Below are 24,693 nucleotides of genomic sequence, written 5' to 3'. Positions count from 1 at the left end.
AAAAGAAAACCAAACAGCTGATATTTCATATTTGAAATAATATACTGAATTGGATTTTTTTTTTCACTTTTTGCACCAATGTTAGGTGATAGGCTTAGCCGTAATGACATATGCGCCGATTTCTGAGCAATCACATTTTTCCAGACGACCAAATCTGTTCGCAGAAGTTTAGGGTGGGAAGGTGGCAGCCTTTCTTTGTGTGGCTTGCTGCTTCCTCTCTGAGTCAGAATCTTCCTTAGCCTCCAAGGGCAGGCAGCCATATAATGGTTGAAGAATACTGATGGCAAGTCAACAGGCCTGGCTTCAAATCTTCACTCTGCCATTTGCCTGCTTACAGTGTGATCTTAGGCAAGTTGCTTTACTTCTCTGATCTGTGTCACGGATGCTTATAACTATCTCCATGAGTTGTGACGCTTAAATGCTATATAGCTACTTAAAGCAGCTAGCACAAGACCTACAATAAATGTTCTGTAAATGGTGCCTACAGAGCATGTATGTGGCCTACCTATCAGGAGTAATCTGGACCATACTATGGTTCCATCTACAGGGAGGGGTTAGCACCCATCATGACAGGGGAATCAAATTAATATCAAATGGGAACAGTAGGTACCAGCAGACAGCACACAAGTAAATGTCTTAAGTGTGTCGGGACAGAGAGGAAGGCACACGATGAGGATAAAAGGCAAGAGGTTGGGTTTCTAGGCTCTGTTCTGTTACCAGCATTCTCTGTGATTTGGGATGGTGTCCTTCTCTAGAAATGACTTGGGCATGACAACCTCCCATGGCCTATCTACTCTATCATTCCCTAACTCTGTCTCTCACTCAGTTCTCAATCCAGGGAGAACAGAGGAAAATGCAGGCTCTGCTCCCTGGGAATGGGCAGAATTTCATTCTGGCCAAACAGAACTCGAAATGGAGTGAAATGAAATGGCCTGTGTTCCACCACCTGGGCCAATCCCAAATGTCCTTTCTCCCCGCTCACTGGGTTTCCCAAATTGTAACATGGAAATAGGGGTACTTTGCCCTCAAACCACATGGAAATAAAAAAAGTTAGCTAGATTTGTACCACTCTAAAAAAGAAGATATTAACCAATGTTACCCCAATAAACTTAATTTAAAAAATAATAATAAATACATCTATTTCTACCAGTAAAAAATAATGAATTGATTGATTAATTAATTAAAAAGAAGTTTGAAAATATCAAAAAGTCCCTGAGAGTTGGCCTGGTGAAACCAATCAAGGGTCAAAAATTACAGTCATACATTTCAAGTCCACAATTGCTGGGAAGGGGCAGGCAGCAGCAAGGCTGTGCTTTGCAGTGTGTGCAGACCTGCTGGTTTTGCTCGTAGAGTTACGGGCTTACGTGGGCATCTTTTCTCCTGGGAAGGATAACTAGAACATGTGGGGACATAATGCTGATCCTCAGTTCCCTCCTCATTGAAATGGGGAAGGGAGGTAACTACACACAGAAGAGAGTTCTGGGCAAATCGCATGAGAAGAAAACATGGTGTGGAGATCCCAGCCCCGCTCCTGAGGACGAATTTTGTGGTTTCCAAGACAATTTAGGGCCTTGTTTCCACCTCCCTCGATAGCAGTTTGGTTTCCAAGGCAACATCAGGACAACCATAACTCACTGCACTCAATGTGTCCGGAATGTGAGAGTAACGTGGATTTGGGCAGGAGAGCACACTCAGTCACAGCCCATAGGCACCCACATCGGGCTGAGAGGTCTGACTGACGATCATCAATTAGTAGATGCCACCACCCCCAGGGTGTGCTCTTACCCCACTGGGCCCAGAGCACTCCTAATTCATGAGAGTATCCCAGTTTTCTTGTTCCAGAAAGCCTACAAGTAGGATCTCCAGGAGCAGAAACTCACCTTCACATCGTTCACCAACTACTGCCATTGAACACGAGGAAAGATCTGCCAAGACCCCAGCTGAGGAAATGTACTAATAAAGTCCACCATGGATTGCACATTTCCTGTGTGTGAAACCCTGTGCTAAGCAGCTTATCAATATCATCTCATTTCACCCACACAGTCACCCAGGAGGGAATCGCCATTGCTGTCCCATATTAGAAGTGCAGAGACTGGACTTCTTCAGATTGGGTGACATGCTCAGGGTCACATAGCTCATAAGTGGTAAAACCAGGCCCTGCTCTTTTGAGCTGGTGGTTCAGGAAGTGTGACCCTATCAGCATCAATGAGAAACTGGATGAAAATGCAAATCCTTAGACTGCACTGCAGACCTACTGACACTCTGGGGGTAGAGTCCAGCCATCTGTATTTTAACAAGTCCTCCAGGTGATTCTGATGCATACTCAGTGTGAGAACCACTATAAATCAAATGCTCGTTCTTACTACCTCCTACTCCAGAGGTTCCCAAACTTCGCTACACATTAGTATCTCCTGGAATGTTTTTTAAATCACAGTGACCAGTCTGCACTGCATACCACCAAAGTCAGAATGTTGAGGTGCAGCCAAGTGTTTTATAAAAATCCCCAGATGATCACAACATGCAGCAAAGTTGGGAACCACATTCTTGTCTGAAGGACCTTCTCATAGGAGGGATCACCTATAAGGTGGGTCCATGGCAGCCAGAGGCCAGTGTTATTTAATGGATCTTCTCTTTTCAGAATCAGATCCTGATCTCTGTTCATGTAACTATTTTGGGTGGTCTCAAAATGTTCCCCAGACCCCATTATCCTTTCCCAAATCTTCAAATAATAGGTCTAGAGTTTAAATAACCAATTTTTTTTTAAATAAAAGAAGCACTCATATTTGAAATAATGGCTTTGTACCAACCTTCCAAAACCCACTCCATATCATCACTCCTGACTCAGATTGTAATGTCTCTAAGACTTCAGATCATTATGAGCAAATGAAAATAATCTATGACTCGGGAGACCAGAAGTTCAGAAAGATAGGCTGGGTCCATAATTAAAAGTTATAGGCACAGTATAGCCCTGTCAGTTCTAACTTCATGGTGTCTCTTCTATGCAGTGCTCCCTCCCCCAACCCAATAGCCCTGTGACAAGCCCTAGTCCCCACCCTCATCATCTCAGGCTTGCACTATAGCAGTACCCATCCAACAGGTCCTCTTGCATCCAGTCGCCAGATAAGTGAAAGACCCTGAGCCAAGAGCATAAAAATATCCAAGCTCTGCTCTCAGATAAGGGCAATTTGAGCTCACCCTGAAAAGAAGTTAGAGGAGGTTTGGACTGGACTGGGGGGTGGGTGGAGGAAACTCTGAGACATTGTCCAGGGAAGACAACTAAACGTAAAGCTAAGCAGATCATCCAAAGGGGCAGCATTCCAAATCAACTTAGTACAGCAACATTCCAGGAGCAATGCAAGAAACAGAAGCTGTGTGTCATGCCTAAAATGGAGATTAGGAGTAGAACCAAGAGAAATTTCCTGAACTGTTCTTCATAGGGTGTCTGAGGCCTCGGCCGTGGGCCAGGTGGGGAGGAAGACATTGAGAGTCATGTCCTGACTCAGCAGTATCCAACCCATTCCCATCCATCTCTAGGATCAGTGAACTAAAACCTCAAATTGGAGAACATGTCCCAAGACTCAAACTTCCAATAGTCCCCAGTTGTTTTCAGGTTAAAGGTTCAAATTTCTTAGCAAAGTAGGCAAAGTCTTTTTTAATGGATTCTCAGCAGAAGTCTGAGAACTCATGTCTCAGCCTCCCAGCCACAGTCCATATCACCCTTCAGCATTTTCCAGTTCATCCTCACTGGTGAAATACAACACACCTTTAAAGAAACTAAGCTCAAATGCTACCTCAGACTTCCCTGATCTCCCCAGGGAAAATTATTTCTTCCTTTCCCTAAGCTCACACAGCATATTGACTTTATCTCTGATTAACATTTACTTTATTTGGGTTTGTATTAGAAATATAGGTAAATATAGAAATATATGAGTGTTATATACATAGGACTGTATTTGGTTCAATATTTTCCTGTCTGTACATGCCAATTTGAAATTCCCTGTAGACAGAGATTGTTTCTGCATTCATCTTTGTGTCTCTCCCTCCTATGAGCAGAAAAAGAGAAAGAAATTATATCTTAATGCTTCACAAATAGTGGATACTCAAAAAAAGTTTGTTGATACATAAAATTTTCCTATGGGAAAATTCAGAGTTGTTGAAGCTCCTTCTATACCAGGTATGTACCAGGCACATTGCTGGTATATATTTTACATTTGGTGCTCATAGCAGTTCTGCCAAGTAGTTCTTGGCTTAATTTTCTAGATAAAGTTAATCAGAGAGATAAGGATACTCAAGATCACGCAGTTGTTGAGTATGAGTCAGAAAGCTGCAGGAAAAGCTGATACTAGAGAAGCCTCTGATGAACGTGTTATTAACTGGAGCTGGAATGGCAGGTTTCTTTCCATTGGGACTGTTGTCATTTAGTCTATTCTTTATAGTGGATCTCCAGTACAGGGGGCCTGCCAATGGTTCCTAACCCCAAGCCAAGGCAGTAGATGAGTTCAGGTCATCAGTAGATTTTTAAAGCCACAGGTGATTCCACTCTGCCATCGGCACTGAGAACCATTCTTAACATTTGCTGCCCATGGAAGCTACCTAGGAGAACTTGTAAATGTACTAAGCATCGGTAGTTCTGAAAGCTCCGCAGGTGAATCTAATATCAGCCAAGGTAGAGACCCATTGTTCTATCCTAAGATATTTGCCAAATATATAGAGGTTACTTTATTGGCTACTTGTCCCCTGAAGAGATGCTCAAATAGAAAAGTAGAATGGAGAGTCGATGAGAGAAAAGAACGATGGTTTTAGAGGCCCATGTTGCTGGGTTCTCACACATGAATCCAGAGATTTGTGCTCATCAGATCTGAGAGTTGACAAGGAGGCTCAAACCTCATACCCAGTCCACCTCTAGACCTCAGGGCTCACACTCAGTGGGAATTCCAAGGATTCAGGCAAGATTTAAGAGGGTGAAACTAGAGCCAGATTGTCACGGTATGCCCCTGTGGTCTGAGCTTAGGACACCCAAGTGAGTGGCAGCTGTGTCCCTGTCACCAATGAGAGAAGATATCTGCTTCCTGGACTTTGGGTGCCTCATGAGTGAAATAGATATAATCATTTCTTTTCTCATATCCTAGAAGTTGTGAAAAACAAAACCAGCAAAGAGGTGAGAAAAAGCTCGGGGGAAGTATTAAACACGTGTCAGGTAATGAGAATAGAAGGGGACGTAAATGCTTCCACTGCAACAAATAAAAATGCACTGCTAGAGAATGTGCACAGCTAGGAATCCTGGTGGATACTGATTTGACAGCCATTGAGTGAGTGAGGCCTACTGTATGCCGAGCACAAACCCTGTCCTCAAACAACCTAGTATAGAATGGAAGATGAGGCCCAATGTATTTTGGGATTCATCTCCCTGAATCAAGAATGGTGGGTTAGAAGGGAAAGACCACCTAGGGAATATATAGAGGTTACCTTATAGGCTACTTGCCCCCTTTTTGTTGTGAAAACGAAAGCAAGTAGCCTATAAGGTAACTTCTATATATTTGTAGGAGGGAGAAATTGATTCCAATAGTGGCTTCTGGGAAAGAAGGCTTCCCAGAGGAAGTGGCATTTGAACTGACAAAGCTCCAAGTGTGGTTGGGTGAATAGCGAAGGAGCCAGCATTCCAGAGAGGAAGCAGCTTGAAGGAACAGTGGTGCTGGGTGCGTTCCGAAATGGTGAAGTGGTCAGTGTGGCTAAAATAGAACAGAGTCCCCAAGATCACCTGAGGATGTCAGTCAAATCTTACATGCAGTAGTTTTGCTGGGTCCCTTCAGAGCCAAGGGCTGACACAACACTCACTCCCAGTCATTTCATGAACTAGACACTGAGGTCTTAGCACCAGCTACACAGCTGGCTCTGGTCCAAGAACAGTGGGGACAACTGAAGGATAATCGTGGTTCCTGCCCTCAAGAAACTTAAAATCTAGTTAGAGGAAACAATAGATGAACAAGGAACTCTTGCAATTTATGCGAATAGGAATGTTTTATACTCAAGACTAGTTTTGAAACTGTCAAGTAGGCAAGTTGGATGAGTACGGTTGTACAGTCTGCACACTGCACAAAAGTGCCCAGCTGAGAGGGTGACTGAGGACATCTTTTTGCAATTCATCATCCTGGAGGGAATGAATGCCTTCTTGCAATTCACACAAAGACAGTGCTTATGCTAGCTGAAGGCAGCAACTTTCAGAATGATAAAGATTCGAAAATGAAGTACAACATTTTGATTGAAAAGCTCAGTGCAGAGCTTTAGTGAAAGAAGAAGGATTTGAATTAGATCTGCCAGGTGGCAGGATTGGAAGGTGGGAGGCAGGGAGGTATTCCAGGTAGGCAGAACAGCTGGGACTAAGATCTGGGGCTAGAACACCCTGGCAGGTGCTATAGACATGATGAGGCTTAGTACAGATCAGATGAAAATGGACCAAGAAAAAAATCACCTGAGTTTGGTACCAGGTGGCCAGAGGGGGGTAGAAATGTACAAACCAGAGGAAAATGTGCTCCTGGGTCTGGCTAGTGTGGTCAAATCTGAGCTGTGCAATTAACTCATTGGTGATGCTTATGCCTCTGAGTCTAAGAGTCCCCATGCATAAAAAATAGAGGAAATTCCCTTTTCAAGCAAATTCATAGAAATAAAATGGATAGAGAGCTACCTACCTCGTAGGGTTGTAGAGGAGTTGTCTTAGTGTAAGAGGCAATAAGGAGCCATTGTAAGTCTTGAGCATCAATATGACAAGAAGGGGGAAAATTATGGGTCAACTGGTAGCTTTGAGCAAGGGCACCTCCCCTGAAGAAAAGTTAGTTATATGAGATCTGGGAATAGACCTGGGCGACAGACTCAGGGGGTCCATGGATGGAGGAAGGAGGCTGCTTTAGATTCCTATTGGTCAGACAGGAAGTAGCCCAATGCCAGCTCTTCTAAAGCTTCTTCCTGTTTCAGAGACCCGAGTCCTCCAAGGTTCCAAGACTCTCTGTGTTAAAGGGAAAGCCCAATAGCTCAGCCACCTTGCCCAAGAAGAAACTTCAGCCATCGGCTGCTCCAAGAAATAGATGACAGACCCTAAAAGAAACAGGGGTTAAAGAGGAGCTTTTAGGAAGGAAGTAATGGAAGGAGAGAGCAACGGTGGTTGCTGGTATTCACTACGCAGTGTATGTGCTTTACAGGTGCCCATCCACATCATCACCACAATCCTCCTATAAGGTAGGAACTATTGTTATGGACACCATTTTACAGAAGGGAGAACAGGTGCAAAGGTCAAGCCCATTGCCCAATATTGCTCAACTAGTAGGTAGCAGAGGAGAGAGCCCTCGTGCCTCACCTCTCTGTCATGGTGCCTCACAGAAACCACACAGGTAAGAAGTACTTAGCAAAGATGAATTAAAATAAGTAACTTGTATATGCCCAAAAGAATTGAAAACAGAGACTCAGATATGTACATACATGTTCATAGCAGCACTATTCACAAGAGCCAAAGGGTAGATACAGCCCAATTGTCCACCACTGGATAAATGGATAAACAAAACATGGTATATCCATGCAATGGAATGATGGAATATTACGCATTCATTAAAAAGAATGAAGTACTGATAAATGCTACAACATGGATGAACCTTGAAAATATTATGTAAATGAAAGAACCTAGACACAAAAGGCTACATATTGTATGATTTTGTTTATATGAAATATCCAGAATAAATAAATCCATGGAGACGGAACACAGATTTTCGGTTCCCATAGGCTGAGGGATGGCGGAACAGGGAGCAACTGCTTAACAGATACGGTGCTTCCTTTTGGGGTGACTGACAGGTTTTGGAACTGGATAGAGATGGTGGTTGTACAACTTTGTGAATATACTAAACACCACTGAACTGTTCACCTTCAAATGGTTAACTTTATGTTATGGGAATTTCACTTCAATTTGAAAATAATAATAGTAAGTAGTCAAAGCTTAGGATAGGCAAGGTTAGGGATAAAGATATCTACTTGAGTGGGGAGGAAATTATAGAGATGTCTAGAAGATACAATTAGCCTCTGACTGTGCACTTGGTTGGTGATAAAACATGGTAGATAGCAATGTCTGTTAGCCGTCAAATACCTCCCAGATGCCTGGCATTGTGCTGATCACTCTACTGGCATTATTTTATCCAATCCTCCAACAGTCTTCTGTGATTTAAAAAAAAAAAAAAAAAGTATTGTCCCCACGCACAGTGAGCCAAACAGAGGCTCAGAACGTGTAAGTAACTTGTACAATAGCCTACTCTTAGTAAGTGGCGGAGCCAAGATTCAAATGTAGGTCCCTCTCCACTCTACACCTTATTACAGCCTTCCCTCTGTCCCTGAAGCTTCAAATCCCTCTGCACACCGGGGTTACTTTGGGACTAGAGAGATCACTACTGATGACACCCAGCAACACTGTCCCCCCAGCTTGCCATCGTCCTTCAGGCAAAGAGGAGAGAGCCTATTCTCCCCAGTAGCCTGTACAGAGAGCAGTTCGAGCTAGGAGTGGGCAGCTTGGCCATGCCATTTCCAATTTTCTTTCCAAATCAGATGTGGACAGGAGTCTTTGGAGCTCAGAGCTAGTGAATTAAAACAACTGTCAAACCAGTGAGGCCATACTCTACACTCTTGCTACAGAATTATTCAGAAGACAAGTTTGGGTGACAAAGATGCAAACCAATTACACTGAAGCCCAGCATGAGAGAGAACTGACTCCTTTCTGCAATGTCCTAAGGGTGAAAATAACTAAGGATCTTTCAAACACCCAAGCCAAAGCAGAAGATGAAAAATAGATAATAAATCTTTTCAAAAGGAAACTGGGCACTGACAAGGAAAAAGCGATGAGAAACAGTCCAGTTCTAGGAACTCAGACAGCTTAACCCTCACTCATGTGGCAAAAAAAACCAGCATTGGGGAGAATTGATGACACTAAAGAAAGGTAGCAGGATAGTAGAATTTGATGGGAAAAAGGATAAATCTGGAGACCTTGGGTACCAGAAATCTCAAGAAATAACTGGTACAACCCCCTACCCTGCCCCCCCCAAAAAAAAAAAAAAAACCACACACACCAGCCCATATTTGATATCAAATAAAGGAATGTAGTTGTGGCCTCCTCTCCTGGACACATTCTATTCTATAAACTTGGGGTAACTTTTGAAAAAAAAAAAAAAGAATTCAGGTCATAGGAAGATTTTAATAATTTTTTATCTATGATGAAAATATTAGCAGAAGCAATGTGAAGGGAAGACTGGATTTGGGTGGAGAAGTTTGTCAAAATCAGGAACTTTTTAAGTACCAGTCCCTCACCTACCAGAGGTGCAGAGCCAGCCCCCAGACTTGGTTCTCTTCCTGTTGAAATGCAGTTATATCGTGGGTTACTTAGGAAACTGAGCAGGCACGATTCCAGAAGATCTGGTTAGAGACTGACCACTTTCTAAAAGAACTTCAATTATCAGGAGAAGAAAAAGAACATGGACTTAGATCATGGGTTCCACCCCAGCATTACATCTCAGTAGCCAGATGACCTGGGCATGGCACTTGACCTCTGAGCTTATCTCTTTATCTAAGAAAGCAAGATGTTGTCTTCATGCTCTTTTAAAAAAATTTTTTCATCGCAAACACACATGTTCCATACGATGCTTGGCAAGGCTTTCTGAACGCTCGCAGCTCGTTTACTCTGGGTCTCCTCTGCGTTAACAGGTAATGCCTTTCTTCACGTTACCTTGTTCTTCCTCATATGCCATTTTGCAAGTTTCATGTTATTTTTCACCTGAGGGTCACCTCTCTCCTCCGGATTATTAGTAACTCGATGGTTTCTCAGCTGCACGGTGATAGGAGTTCTTTCATTTCTTTGAGTCACAATGTTTTCTTATACAAAACAAGGATAATGAATACTAAATAATATCTCTCATGATTTTGAAAGGATGAAGTGAATTAACATGTGTGAAAATGCCTAGTATATAAAAAAATGCCTATAAGAAATATAATTTTTATCTTTTTCTAAGAGTGGAACTCCAAAAATAGAGATGATATCTCCTCCTAAATACTGGTAGATATTTTCCCTCTGAATCTCTCTTTTTCAGGGTATATTAGGCATACATTCAGGGCATCATCCATAGGTGTAGATGAAGAGGTGTCTAGCCAGTGACGAGGAGGATTAAGGTATATGAGTGAGGTTAATCAAAACTAGACGCTATAACAATCAACTCCAAAATCTCAGTAGCTTAACATAAAAAAGATTTATATCTCTCCTGTATTACAATTCAGTGTCATTGTCAAGTCTCTTTGGTAGCCCTTCACCAAGCAGTGGATGACGCAGGGGTCCAGGTTCCGTCTACTCAGGCCAGGCCTGAAAGTGTCATACATCATTTCTCCCCACATTCTATTGGCCAGAACCCAGCCACAAGGTCCCACTCTAACTGGAAGGGAAATTAGGAAACACAGTCTTCCCATGTGACCAGAGGAATGTGGAAATGGTTCGATAAGTATGTGGCAGTCTTCCTAACACAGTCTGGAAGGAATTGCAGGGAGGAGCTCTAGCCTACCCTACCCGTTGCCTTCAGAAACATCAGCAACTCAGTCTCCTGTGACATGAGCCTTCACAGGAACCACTCTGCTCTTGAGGAGCTTTGTCTGCCCTTGGTCTGATTGGGGCCCATCCTGGGAGAAAGCTGGGTCTCCTGGATAGGTGAGAATTTCACCCACTTCCAGGTTGACCTAGCCTTCTACTTGTGCCCTGACAGAGGGAGACTTGACTCATCTCCTAAGGGGAGAGGCACAAGGGAAAGCGAATGTCTCTGCAGGAACACACACTATTACCAGGGATACCTTATACAGAAGCATTTATTTAAAACTATTTCAGATCTGTTTCTTCTTTCAGCAACCCATCTTCTTTCTGCCACTATGGCCCTTAAGAAAGAGGAGGGCAAAACCAGTTCAGGAAAGTGAAAGACAGTGTATAGGGAAGATATTGTCTAAGAGCAACAACAAAGGTTTTCCTCCTAATGGGGGCTCAGGAGTGGATGTGGAAGGAAAGCACTTGAGACACTGGTGTCCTGGGCCCTCTCCATAAACAAGTCCCAGGACAGAAGTTCCTCACTTCCCCCAGGGTGCTATAGATCTCCTTTTGCCCTTTCAGACCTATTCTTCACTCCACTGAGCCTCACGAGGCTGACCTGTAGACCCATTAGCAGGCTCCCCGGCTCTCTCACTTCCATTTGGGTCCAGCAATGGGTCATTTCACAAGCAGGAGAATGGAGGATGAGAGGACAGTGAGACGAAGGCGTTTATTCCTACAGCTCTCCGTAGGCAGCAGGTGACAGTGTCTGGATTCTCTGTTGAAGCCCGCAGCTTCAGTGCTCAGCCCTCTCCTGTAGCTACAAGTCCCAGAGGACAGCTGTTCCCTCCTCTTACCCCATGTTTCACTCGTCCATGATATGAGTCTCCACCATGATCCCTTGGCTAAGGCATTTACATTTTGCGTGCTGGGTCCATCTTGTCTGGGTATCCACTGGCCTCCCAAGAAGGGCAGCTCTGTCCCATCACAGGTCTGAAGGATGAAAGAATTGGGTCTGGATCTCAAGGCTGAAAGACTCAATGCCATATGGACCCTACTGCAGACTCAGGCCCAGGAGGCCTGAGTCTGTGCGATACTCTACAAAAAGCCCTGAGTTCTAGACCCATTTAGGTAACAATTTCACAAATGTGAGCAGGTTTCCTGGCTTCTCTGAGCCTCATTTTCCTCATCTGTAAATAGGTGATATGATTCCTGTCATGAGCAATGTAGATAGAGTACAGTGCCAGCCACAGAGGAACCTTTAATATATGTCCACTTCTTCCCTCCTGCCCATTCCCCTCCCACTTTTCCTATCTCCCTCCTGCCCTCCCCTTAAATTCTTCACCCATATAAGAAAGGAGGGATTTTTTTATAATCAGATTTGAAACAACAACTTTAATTAAGCATCTATTACGTGCAAGCAACTCCATCACATGTTGTGGAAGACACAGGCTACATGAGACCCCACGCCTGCTTCCGAGGGTGTTAGGATTCTGGCAAGGAAGAAAAACAGATTCCTAGAACCTGCAACCCGAGTGGGTGGTGGTAAGCGGAGGACTGAACAAAATGCCAAGGACGCACAGGGGAGGGAGCAATTAATGGGACTTGGGAAGTGGAAAAACACATCCCGAAGGAGAACGGTTCCGCAGTTTGGGGGTTTTCTATGAAACAGTCGGGACCGTTAATTGCCTGTTCACACCAAGTACCTCATTTCATACAGCAACCTGTCACTGTACAAGCAGCCTGGGCCTGACGTCCAATTCTGCCCTGGGCAAAACACTCTTCAGAGTGTAAATGACATTTTCTTATGGTTTTGTCCAAAAAATAAAAAAGAATGAAAAAAAAAGAAGGAATGGATGACAATGCTCCACACTCTGGGCTTCTGACTGCAGTGGTGACAGAGGTGGTTTGCTGAGGAAGCCTAGTTTTTCCTGCAGCCTCGAGCAGTGTTACTTGCATTGACCCCTCACCTGACCCACCACTTACGGCCTACACCCTCAGGGTTCCCCATTGCCCTCAGAATTAAGATGAAATTCAAGCCACTGAGGTTGGTTCCTGAGGCCTTTCATTAGCCCAACCCACCTACCTCCCCACCCCAGGGCACTGGACTCTCTCTTTCACCCTATGCTCCAGTCGCACGAATTACTTGTAAGGCCTTGAACGAATGACAATAATTCAAGTGGTGTATGCTCTCCCCTCTGCTTGGAACACCCTTCTCCAACTTGTCTACCTCTCACCTACTTATTTAAACTAATTTTAAGTACTACTTCCTCCCAGAAGCCTCCATGACTTTATCATGAACCACCCGCCCCTCTGTGTGTGTGTGTCTGTACGACAGGCACTTTTGTACAGTACTGAAATTGTTTGCTCTTCTATCACTGACTAAACGACAGGCTCCTTTGAGGCAAGCACCATGTCTTATTTGTAATCTGATCACCAAGCACAATATTTGGCACAGAGTAGGTGCCCAGTTCACATGGAATGAACGAATTTGAAATAACGAATGAGTGAATGCTAAGAAAAGCAATTCAGACATCAAGCCGGATACATTCATTCATACAACAAAACAGTCATGTAAATTCCAAGACTGAGGCGAGCATTTGGGGTCACGTGCAAATATAGGAGTATGAAGGGGACGCCACTTTGGAAAGAGGGAATGGAGCGGCCACTTGGCAATCACTGGAAATCAAGCTTCTTCTGAGACAGAGGAAAGAGCCATAGCGAACCCTCACTGCAGTCTCGTGCCATAAGTACAATTACAGTCTCCATTTTACACATCAGGCAACCATCGCTTGCTTGCGCAGGGTCCCACAGCTAGTGAGTAGTAGTCAGGATTCACCTCCGGGCAACTTGACTGGAGAGTGAAGTGCTCCATCCCTGCACAATAGCCTCCTGACTCAGTGACACCACCATCAGTTCATCATTACTCCCTAGGTGCCAAAAAACCTGGCTCAGTTTCTATCTTGCCTTAAAATATGTGATGCCACCTGAACTCATATTCAGTGTCCTGCACCTGACCTGCAAGGTCTGTGTTTCCTGTGACCCAAAAAGTCAAACTAAAGGGCCTCTGGTGGAAGCTTTGGAGAAGAATGCCTAAGATGGAAGCATGGGTCAGATAACACATGGAGGAGAGTAAGTGGGCCTCCTGAGGGCAGGGAGGGGCTCAAGAAGAAAGAGACACATAGGTCACCTAGAATGCAGGCTACTCAGAAAAATGTTTCAGAGGCCTGGGCCCTGACTGGGCATTTTAAAAAGTAAAGTTCCTCAAACCACTTAGAATACAGTCCCCAAATCTTCTCTTTATCTATCCACGTGGTGCAAGTTTAAATAAGAAATCCGCTAATTGTTTATTAGAGAAAATATCATCTAGGAGCTGTCAGCTTATGTCTCAGGAAAGCCTGAGCTAAAAATACCAGTGGAATTCTTAGACTCATAGACTCCTTGAATATTAGAGCTAGAGTAATAAAAATAATAATAGAAGCTGCAGTTACCACGCATGCCAGGCCCTAGGATGAGTGCTTGATATATATTCATCTAAATGTCTCTGCAAGGAAAGTAATATCATCCTGATTTTTATGGCTGAACAATCTCATGACTGGAAAAGTTAATTAACTTGCTTAAGGTCAACCAATTGGTATCCAGGCCGGGGGGTGTAACCCATGTGGGTCTAAGCCTTTTTCCTTGTACTAGAGTCAGCCTGCCACCAATTTTTGTAAATAAAGTTTTATTGGAACACAGCCATGCTCGTTGTTCTGTGCCTGCTATTGTGCTCCAAGGCCAAGTTGAGCAGTTGCCACGGAGACCATCTGGCCTGCAAAGCCTAAAATATTTTTACTCTCTGTATGTTTATAGGAAAAGTTTACCAACTCATGCTTTAGACTTTGTTGCTTTGGAGACATTTTTATCCAACCTTTATCTTTTAAGATTATCAAAGTGATATCCAGATACTACTGTGGCCACACTAGCTCTCCCTTCTCATCTCACTATTTTCATTCAATAAATATTTACTTTCTTCGATATGCTGTTAACTCTGAGGAACAGGAACTGGTTTCATCCCCGAGGAACTAAAAATATAGTTGCAAAAAATATAGTACCTACAAGAAAAAATTTTTGAGCACAAGTTTGTACACTCTACACACTGCCCACATGCATCTCTCCAGGCCACCTCCGGCCACCCTCACTGTCCCTCACTACACGCTGGCTTTCCTTCTGTTCCCCAGCAGGTGGTTAAAGATTGATGATGAGCCAGGAAATAAATCCTGGCATTAGAAACCAGCAAATCAAGACAACTGGATTCAGGTAAGAAATCCAGGTGAATGGTTCAGATCGAGGCTGTGAGCAGTGTCAGGGGCAACTCAGAAGCATAGGACCATAGCAGACATCCCAAGTCAGGGATTTGACAGAAGTGCTGCCCTCTCTCTAAACATGATGCTTTGGCTCCACTTTTAACGGGACACTTAGGCTGCTTTTTCAGTAACACGAGTAGAGAGAACTCAGTAAACAACATTTTCTCATTTGGTTGTAATTTCCAAGTGCCTTATCTGATGTGTGATGCCTCTCTGGGTTTCTCCCCTTAGAGAGCTAAGGAATTTGTATGAGAATCAGTTGGACGACTGCACTAGCTAATGCTGGCACTTAACTCCTGAAAATCAAAACTCATCACTGCAAGGCGAGATGCAAAGACATCAGAGACAGAGGAGTGTCTTCCCCTCAGAGGGGTTGTAATCCAATAAGGAAGAAAGGACAAGTACAAAGAAGCAACGTGATAGAATGTGCTGAGAGTTAGAAAACTAACTTGCGATCCATTCCTTCAGAGCAGTCCCTCACAGGCAGTGAGGCCTCGAGTGATTGAAAGACACTCTCAGACCCCAGTCACCCTCATCACCAACTTGGAGATAATCTTACTTTGACACGGGATTGAGGATTATGAGATTATTGTCAGTGTGAACACTTACTAACCTGCATTTGCCTAGCACTTCACAATTAATAGATCACGTTGCATTTGGTGTTGTAATAAACAGAAAAAGTGTTGTGGAAACACCTACTCATGCCCTTTTCCTTACTACAAAGGGCTATACAAAATTTACTTGCCATGAGTCCCCTTTTTGATCCTAAGTGTCCGGTGCCCAGGAACTGATGCACTTGGCCTTTTGAGGGAAGCTCATTTTTCTGGAGGAAAATTACAACCATGTATATTATCTTACATAAGATTTTGAGCAAGTTACTGCTTTGGGAATTTCAGCTTCCTCACCCATTAAATAAGGTTATTACCACGTAGGCTATTGTGCTATCAAGAATGAGTCCCTGAATCGAAGAAAAGGGATACAAGAGAGAAAGAAGCTAATAATACCCCTGAACCAAAGACAAGCAATTCCTGAGTTAGAACAGAAGTCATGATGTTTGTTTTCACCTGTGATGAAGTTCCAGTTCAAGAACCAGTGGTGGGCTAGGACAACCCACAGCCACTCACAGAGAGTTGATTATTAAACACTAGGAATTTTACAAGCCACTTGTTAAACCATTGTGACTTGAAATTGACCGTGGTCAAAGTGTTTACGCCATGGAAATCGGCAAATACTACAAGGCAGGGTTTGTTTGTGAAAAGAAAAAGAACTCACTGTTTCTCCTCTCAACACTTTACTGTTTTTCTACAACACTCTACTCACAGAATACTTTACTTCTGGCCACCAAATGAGTGGGAGTTTTCCCACACCAAGCAATTCTCAGACATCTGTCCTACAGTTTAACTCAATTCTGACACTATCTACTGGAGTTAGTGTCAGATCCCACAGGTTAAGGGCTCAGTTCTACGAGACTGCCCCCACTTCAGATGCTAATCACTAGTCCAGGTTGTCACTCGAGTCTCTGAGGGACTAATAATATAGATCACAGGTTCCCACGACCCCTTTCCCAGGTTCCATAATTTGCTAGAGCAGTTCACAGAACTCAGAGAAACGGTTTAACTACTAGATTACTGGTTTTTACAAAAGGATACACTCAGGAACAGCCAGATGGAAGAGATGCATAGGGCAAGGTATGGGGAAAGGGGAATGGCGCTTCTTTGCCCTCCGCACACACCAGTCTCCCAGCACCTCCATGGTTTCACCAACCTGGAAGCTCTTTGAACCCCTTCGGCTTAGGGTCTTTACGGAGGCTTCCTTACATGGGCATGGCTGATTAAATCATTGGCCACTGATTAATTCAACTTCCATCTCTACTTCCCTCCCCAGAAGTTGTGAGGTGGGGCTGAATATTCCAAACCTCTGATCACAAACTCGGTTTACTGGCAACCAGCCCCCCATTTCTAGGGGCTTTTCAAAAGTCACCTCATTAACATAAGGTCAGGCATGGTTGAAAGGGGCCTTGTTACGAATAACAAAAGATGCTCCTTTTATTGTTATCACTCTATCACTTAGGAAATTGCAAGGATTTGAGAAGCTCTGTGTCAGGACCAGGGCGAAGACCAAATATTTCTTCTTTTAAATCTCACAAACACAGTTTGTTTTGTTGTGTTTGTTTTTCCCAGGCTTCTAGTTCACCAGCCCACCGCTGGCAATGTGAACAGCTGGACAAGAGCAGCAGGGTCACTGGTCACTTCCTAGAATTCCATTCCCCGGGGATAGAGTGAATGGAGGGAAATGTGCATCTGAACAAACTCAGTCGTATGGTATTTTAGATTTGAGAGGGGCCATTTTCCCTTCCTGAAGACACGGTCCTTACATTTTTCTCCCACTCCAACAACACACACATCACACACAGGTAAGACACATTCCTCTAGGATTCCCACCCGGGCTCAGTCAGATTTCCCATCACCTATCCCTTATCTTCCACTGAAGAAAGCACATCAATGCCTTGAGTGGGAGTGGTGTATTACAGATGTGATCTTATGGCTGCTCTCTCTTTACTAAATAAACAACTTGCAAATATTACTACTTTGTTACTACCAACATATTGGTTGTGACAAACCTCACCAAGGAATAAAGACCACGCTGAATCACCATACTAGGCATATCGTATTTGCCTTCTGACCTGTGTTCAACCCAGTTTCCTCATTTTGCAACCTGAATTTAAAGCTGCTCATATCATTCTCTGAATTGATTTGGAGAAAGAGGAAAAAAGTCATGAGTTGGCACTCCTGATTGCACACTCAGGTGTTTCCATAAGAAATCAGCCATTCGCTCATTTATCCTTTCAATAAACACATACTGAACACCAGTCCAGTCCCTATCCTCCAACTGCTGCCGGGGGCATCTATCAGAAATGCATGCCTGATCCCCTTTTTTCTTTTCTTAAACCCTTCAATAACTCTCGATTGCCTGCAGAATGAATTTAAACTTGAGCCCGACACACAGTGCTTTCACAGTCTGGCCCCATCATGTCTCCAACAGCCCCTTTGTAGTTTCTGGAATGAAATAGGTGCCCTCTCAACTTTTAGACAACGCATGCCTTCACAATTGGTAGACAACAATCAAAGTACACACTTCCGTGATTCCAATTATAAACAATAAAAATATATGGAGTAAAAAAATAAAAATTCCTCCTCACCCTGCCCCTCTGATCTCCTAATTTTACCCTCTTCCCCAAGATAAGAACATAATAGTTTAGGTTTTATCTTTAGAAACTTTTTTAAAATTACACTCACATACATATATAATGCATATATGAATATATTGTTTTGATTTCAAAAATAATAAATGAGGTAATACTATAAGTATTATAGGCAAAATAATTTTTTTACTTTATATTTTAGAGATCGTCCCAATGTCTGTACATATGTATATCTATCTCATTCTTCCAAAGAGCTAAATCAATTTTCATATTATAAATATATTAAATTATTTAATTTCCTTGATGGACATTTAGGTTGTTAATTATTTTCCACAAATTGTGAACATCTGCAATGAGTCAAACTTATGCATGTGTATAAGTATTTCTCTAGAACAAAGTTTTCAGTTGGAATTTCTGGGTTAAGGATATGCTCATTTAGAATTATATTAGGTACTGCCAAAATCTGCCAAAATGCCCTCCATAAAGACGGTACTAATTTATACTTCCAACTTCATCGTATGACTGTTTTTATTTTCTCACAAACTCATCCAATCCTGAACTTTATCACTTTTCAATTTTATTCTGTCCAATGGGTTTTAAAAAAAAAAAGATATTTCATTCATTGTCATATAAACTTTATCTTCCTGGTTATTAAAGTATGTAATTTTCCAATATTTATTGGCTGCTTTTTTTTTTCTGTGAACTATCTGTTTCTACACTTTGTGCATTCTTCTATTGGGTTGTCTTTCTTATTGATTTGTGGGTGTTCTTTATATATTAAAAATAATCCTTTGTCTATTAGGTATGTTCATTCATCACCCGCTTTGCTTCTAGAGCAGAGAGCTTGGATGTGCAAAACATCTATAATAGATACAGTACTGTTTTTCATAATGTGAAGGAATCTCTACCCATATTGTTCATCCTTTAATACGCCAACCATCGCCTCTTCTTGTGCCTGTGATAGACTCACCAAATAATCATGGGCTTCTATCCCACTGAGCTTGGACATGGCCCTTGAATCCATGTCGATGCAATGCTCCTGGTATCAAATTTTAATCTATTTATTCGGTCTATGAATAGACCAAAATTGGCCTAAGAGAATAAACCTACTTGCCACATCAGCTGTAGAACACACATGTTGTACACTTAAAGATGGCCCTGTCCAAAGAAGCCTCATTTCTCAGTCCTTGATCTCTAGGTAAATATTCCAGATCTCCTAAGTTCAGATACCAAGAAAATAGTTCCAATCCTGGTGTCCGTCCTGCGCTTCTAGTGTGAAATGGGCTCCTTGCTCAATCCTCGCTCCTTAGATGAGGGTCAGGAGGTTCCCCTTTAGGTGTGGCTGCACAGGTATTGTGTCCAGCTAATTTGGCCCAGCATTCCTCCTGGATCATGTGGGTCCATTCATCTTTGGTTGTCAAACAAAAGCAAGGGCTCCTTTTCTAATAGAAATGGAGTTTATCGAAGGGAAACTCTTTGATGCAAATAATGCTATATGTGTATAACTAGTTGTTCTGATTCTCTTCCAATCGTCCTACAGGGTATCTCCCCTGAGTGCCAGAAATTATCTGTTTCAGGAAAAACAAGAATTCCACATGGGGCCTCCATTTCTTATTGAGTTACAGACCTCTTTCCTGGCTGAGCAACTGCAAAGGACCCTTCTGTAGCTTTGTTCTAATAGTTTCTATTCGGTGAGCACGGTTCTGCTAGGTCTGTTCATGACCCATTGGCTAACTTGGGCTAGTTCAGGTATCATAGGCTGAGCTTCTCTTGGTCTTGAACAAGGTCTATGGCAGATAAGGAATTAGGAGATAGAGGAGGCATGCTCTGAGTCATAGAGCAAGCACACAGGGGACAAGCTTGTAAAGCCAACACTGGCTTCTTCTGTTTCTTGGAGAAAAGAGGAAGGAAGTAAAGATATGCCTAAGAATGCATGATAATTGTATCCTTTATGTGACACAGCCACACAGAAAGCCTGTATACCATCTCCTTCCTGACCCCTCGGTCCCATTTGCATTCCTCAATATTACAGCATTTAAATCCTTGTTCTGTAACTGTGTTTTTACTTATCTGTGAACTTCCTGAGGGTAAGGATGAGTCCAAATTCTAATTTCTTAGCCTCAGCATTTGTCATAGCGACTGAAACTCTATAGCTATCCAGTTAATGTTATTGTACTAACGAATGAATGATTATTGTATCTTCCCTTGACTGTGTAATTGTTCTGTGTCGAGCCCTGTGCTAAGATCTTTACATACTTTGTATAATTAAATCATCACAACAGCACTATACAGTTGAAGTTATTATGCATATTTTATTGCTGGTGAAACTAGGAATAAATGAAGTTAAATGAATTCCCTAAAATCATATGGCTTGTAAATGGCAGATTCGAAAATAATGCCAAAGTGTGCCTGAATCTGAATTCTACTACTCTGACCCATTACTCTGTATCACCCACTACCCACTACTTACCCTACCTCCAACCAAAGTCAGGTCCACAGCTAGGAGGGTAGGCAATGTAATGTCATGAAATGGTCTTTACAGAGTAAAAAGCATGACTACACATTCAGCATGTAAAATATACTGTACCTAAAAATTCCAGGATATTTTTAGCTATTATAAATGATGTTAAGATGAATAGTCATGGATAAGAAGAGTATTCAAAATATATTATTAAGTAAGAAATAGCTAATTTAAAACAATATGCCCCGTCTACGGCCATGTCACCCTGAACAAGCCCGATCCAGTCTGATCTCAGAAGCTAAGCAGGGTCGGGCCTGGTTAGCACTTGGATGGGAGACCACCTAGGAAGACAAGGTGCTGTAGGTATAAAAAATAAAAAATAAGAGATTATAAGCTAATAAGGTCCTTGCAATCTGTGAGGTCAACCAAGGGTTGCATCACCTGAAAAATTAAAAATAAATAAAAATAAAAACAATATGCCCTATCATGTATAATTATGACAGAAAAACATCTAGAAGACAACATACGCTGAGGTATGATAATAATTATCAGGGGTCTTATGAATTTTCTCCTATTTTAGTTTATTTGTATTTTCTAATGTACCTGGGTATGCACCACCTTGACAGTCAGGGAACGAATATTGTTACACATCAGTTCATCACTCAAAGATTTCCACATTAGCAAAATGTTTATTTTCTCATTCCTGGGCTTGACCTTCCTACATGGTCCAAGAATCTTCAGACTTACAGAGTTCTGTTTCCAACTGTGAGGCAGAGAAAGAGGAGACCCCCTGCGAGCACTGGTCAGTTTGCATTGTACCTGATGCTAAAACCCGGGCCTGCACAGCTTTATGCTTCCTCGTTGGTCTTCTCCCTGACCCAGATCCTCGACCTAGCCAAGGACATTCTTTGAGGAAGGTCAATCTTCTCTCTTCACAGAACCTCTCCTGGGGTACTCCACGTGTGGGTCTGGGCTCCGGTCACTAATCAGACTCCCATCTCTCAAGAGTGCCTCTTGGAGGTCTGGCTGTTTTTCCAATCAGTGCATCTCCCTGGGGACCACGGCAACACATCTGGGAGTGTCCACCAACTTTGAATCTCAAAAGGAAGCACCTAGAGCCTTGATCCCCTTCCTCCCAATGGCTCCTTGGCCCCTATGCAAATGAACTCACCTTCTCCAAAGCACCAGCCAAGCATATCAAAGGGGATCCCTAAGGGGCAGCCTCTTCAGGTGACAAAAGGCCCTCTTGTATCCTTTACCCAAGATGAAAAGTAGCCACTAAATCTTCCATTTGTATAACCTTCAAAGCAGGTTAAGTTACTCTTCCCTGAGAAAGAGACTTGCTCCAAGTCAGCTTGCTTCCAAACAAGGAAGATGCAACTCATAAACAGCAACGTCTTAAAAATCTGACAGTTACCACTTCCAGTAAGTTTTCTACAAAGGACATGCATTGCTTTAATAAAAATGAGTTCCTCAGAGTTTATTCATGGGGAGATCATAGCCACAAAGAGAATTCAACAACCAAAAGTAATAAAAAAAAAAAAAATCATTTACCTGAATTACTCAAAAAGCATAAATGGGATCCAAACATGTAGTCCAGAAAGACTTTAAAAAAGAACTCTCTTTCTACACCTAGCCACAGCTGGCGCACCATCACCTGGCCCAGCACTGATTTTTTTCTCTCTCCCCCTTTTCTCCTTACCACAAATTCTGCTTACTTGATTCTCCAGAAAAAAAATCAAAAATTAAGCAGGAAAGTGTAGGATTTATTTTGGTGGTCTGGAGAAGGCTGAAAATGCTCCTATGTTATATACATATTTATGATATATTTGTTTATATATTTATATATATATACAGGAAAGTCCCCTCAATAACATTTTATAAAAAATATATAATTTATATATATAAAATATTATTTGGAGGGCTGTCTTGTCTAACCGAGCAAAGTCACCCACACAATATTGTGCAAAATTAGACAGCAATACGAGAGCTACCACTGCTGGGAGTAGGTGGAGGATGAGGTTGTTTAATGGAATTGCACAGGAAGTATAACATTATACAGTTTTCATCGCATGCATGCAGCATATGGGGGAATCCACTTTCAGCTCAGATCTCAATCAGCAAGTGTCTCTTCTCATTCAAGGCAATAACAGCCTCCTTCCTTTTGCACAGTATGGGGACTATTGCCACCAACCTGAGCATTCTGGTGGAAAAAAAGTCAAAATTAAAAATATGAGGACTTCTCACTGAGAGGAACACAGAGAGACAACATTTGTGCTCGTTAGATTTCATTAAAGGGTTGCCTTCCGTGGAAATCAATGAAAAAATGACTAAATCCTTAACATTTCTCTTTGAACAAGTACAATTTGTTCTTAGAGCCTACAATAAGAAGCCAATGTGGGAAACATAGATGATCCCTAAAACCTATAGAAGGGTCCACCTTAGGCCAGAACTGACAGTTATCACCAGCCCCTTCCAGAGGAGGAGTTATAGACAGATACCTATGTATCTTTTCTATTCATTTCTATCAAGTGTATATGGTAAATGATTCTTATTCAAGAATGAGGCTCCAGTCTTCACAAACCCTTCCCATGTATTACTTTGGAGCAACTGGTATACTCCAATGTCTTATCAACTGGTATCTGTTCTAATTGGACAGGGCTGATAGAGACCCACTGTTAGTTTTTTGGGTTTATTATTATTATTGTTATTGTTATTGTTACTCCTGATCAGTTAAGATTATAGTAAGGAAAACTAAGAGAAATAAAATCATTTATAGAATTCTTTGTTAATGAAACGTATCATAATATGGTTTAACTATTCATTATATAAACTCACTTGTTTCATTATTTAAAAAAAAAATGTCAAAGGTGAGGTAGAAATGCTGTATCATAGGTGTGGTTTGGGTCACCTATCTCCTCTCACCTTAAGCCATTATCTAAATCTGTATGTGGCATAAACTGTCATCTGCCTTCCTAATATCTGTTCTTCCCTTTTATCCTACATATTATTGAGAACAGTAATGTGCCAAGCTCAAACACTGCATTTCCTGAAGATGGGGGTAGCTAGTTGCACATAAACGGAAGTCATTTGATAGAGTTTCCAGGAAGTTATTATAGGACTTCCCTTTTGCTTTTAGCCCTTCCTCTGATTTGGTGCTTGGAATGTGCATATGATGGCTGGAGCCACCATGGCCACACTGACACCGTGAAGAGATTTTGAAGATGAAAGTCATATACTGCGACAAGTGGGACAGAAAGATAGCAGGAGCCTAAGTCCCTGTTGACATCATGAAGCTACCAAAGCAGCTCCAGACAACTGATTGAGAGAAAAATAAATACCTATATGACAATCCCTTTATTTGAATTTTCTGTTACACGAGGACTTCATTATTATTTATATATCACGTTATCCTTTAGATATTAAATGATAACAGTTCCCTTAAGTTATAAATCTTTCTACCAACTGGCAATTGACAATTAGAGAGATAAAATACATGGTATAGAATGTTAAATTTAATAATAATAATCATCTCATTTTGCAGATAAGAACATTGAAATCCAAAGACATGAAGTGACTTTCCCAAGTTCACCCAGCTCCTGAGCAAAATATTGAGAGCCAAAGCTAAATCTTCAATCTCCCAGCTCTGGTTACCTACAACCTACAACAGGGCCAACTTCCTGCAGCAAGCCTGAATAAATGCCCCTCTGTCAATGCCCAGAACAGCACATGTCTTTTTGGAAAGAACTCCCATTTCCCTGCCACTGTCTCCCTCACAAAGTGATATCTGAGAGTGTCACAGGGTAGAATGCTAGCTCACTTCTGAAAAGGCACTTTTAGGTAAATAACAAATGCACAAATATGCAAGGCATGGTAAGAAGCTAGAAGGCAAAATTACTCTAAAACAAAGGTTAACAAACTAAGATCCCCAGGCTTAATCCAGCCCACTGCCAGTTTTGTAACTAAAGTTTTATTGGGACACAGGCATGCACTGCAACAGCAGAGTTGAGTAGATGCCAAACAGACTTTATGGCCTGAGAAGCTGAAATTTTTATTATGTGGTTTTTACAGAAAAAGTTTGCTGACCCCTGATATAAAAGTA

General features: G+C 42.2%; 1 pseudogene; it reads left to right on the top strand.

Moving 5' to 3' along the window:
* Nucleotides 1-20,838: 20,838 nt before the first annotated feature.
* Nucleotides 20,839-20,957, top strand: LOC120589002 (uncharacterized; annotated as a pseudogene).
* Nucleotides 20,958-24,693: the final 3,736 nt, after the last annotated feature.

Source organism: Pteropus medius, unplaced genomic scaffold (genome assembly GCF_902729225.1).
Source record: "Pteropus medius unplaced genomic scaffold, Ma_sr-lr_union100, whole genome shotgun sequence".
In the NCBI taxonomy this organism is placed as follows: domain Eukaryota; kingdom Metazoa; phylum Chordata; class Mammalia; order Chiroptera; family Pteropodidae; genus Pteropus; species Pteropus medius.
This window is presented reverse-complemented; position numbering and strand designations above follow the sequence as displayed.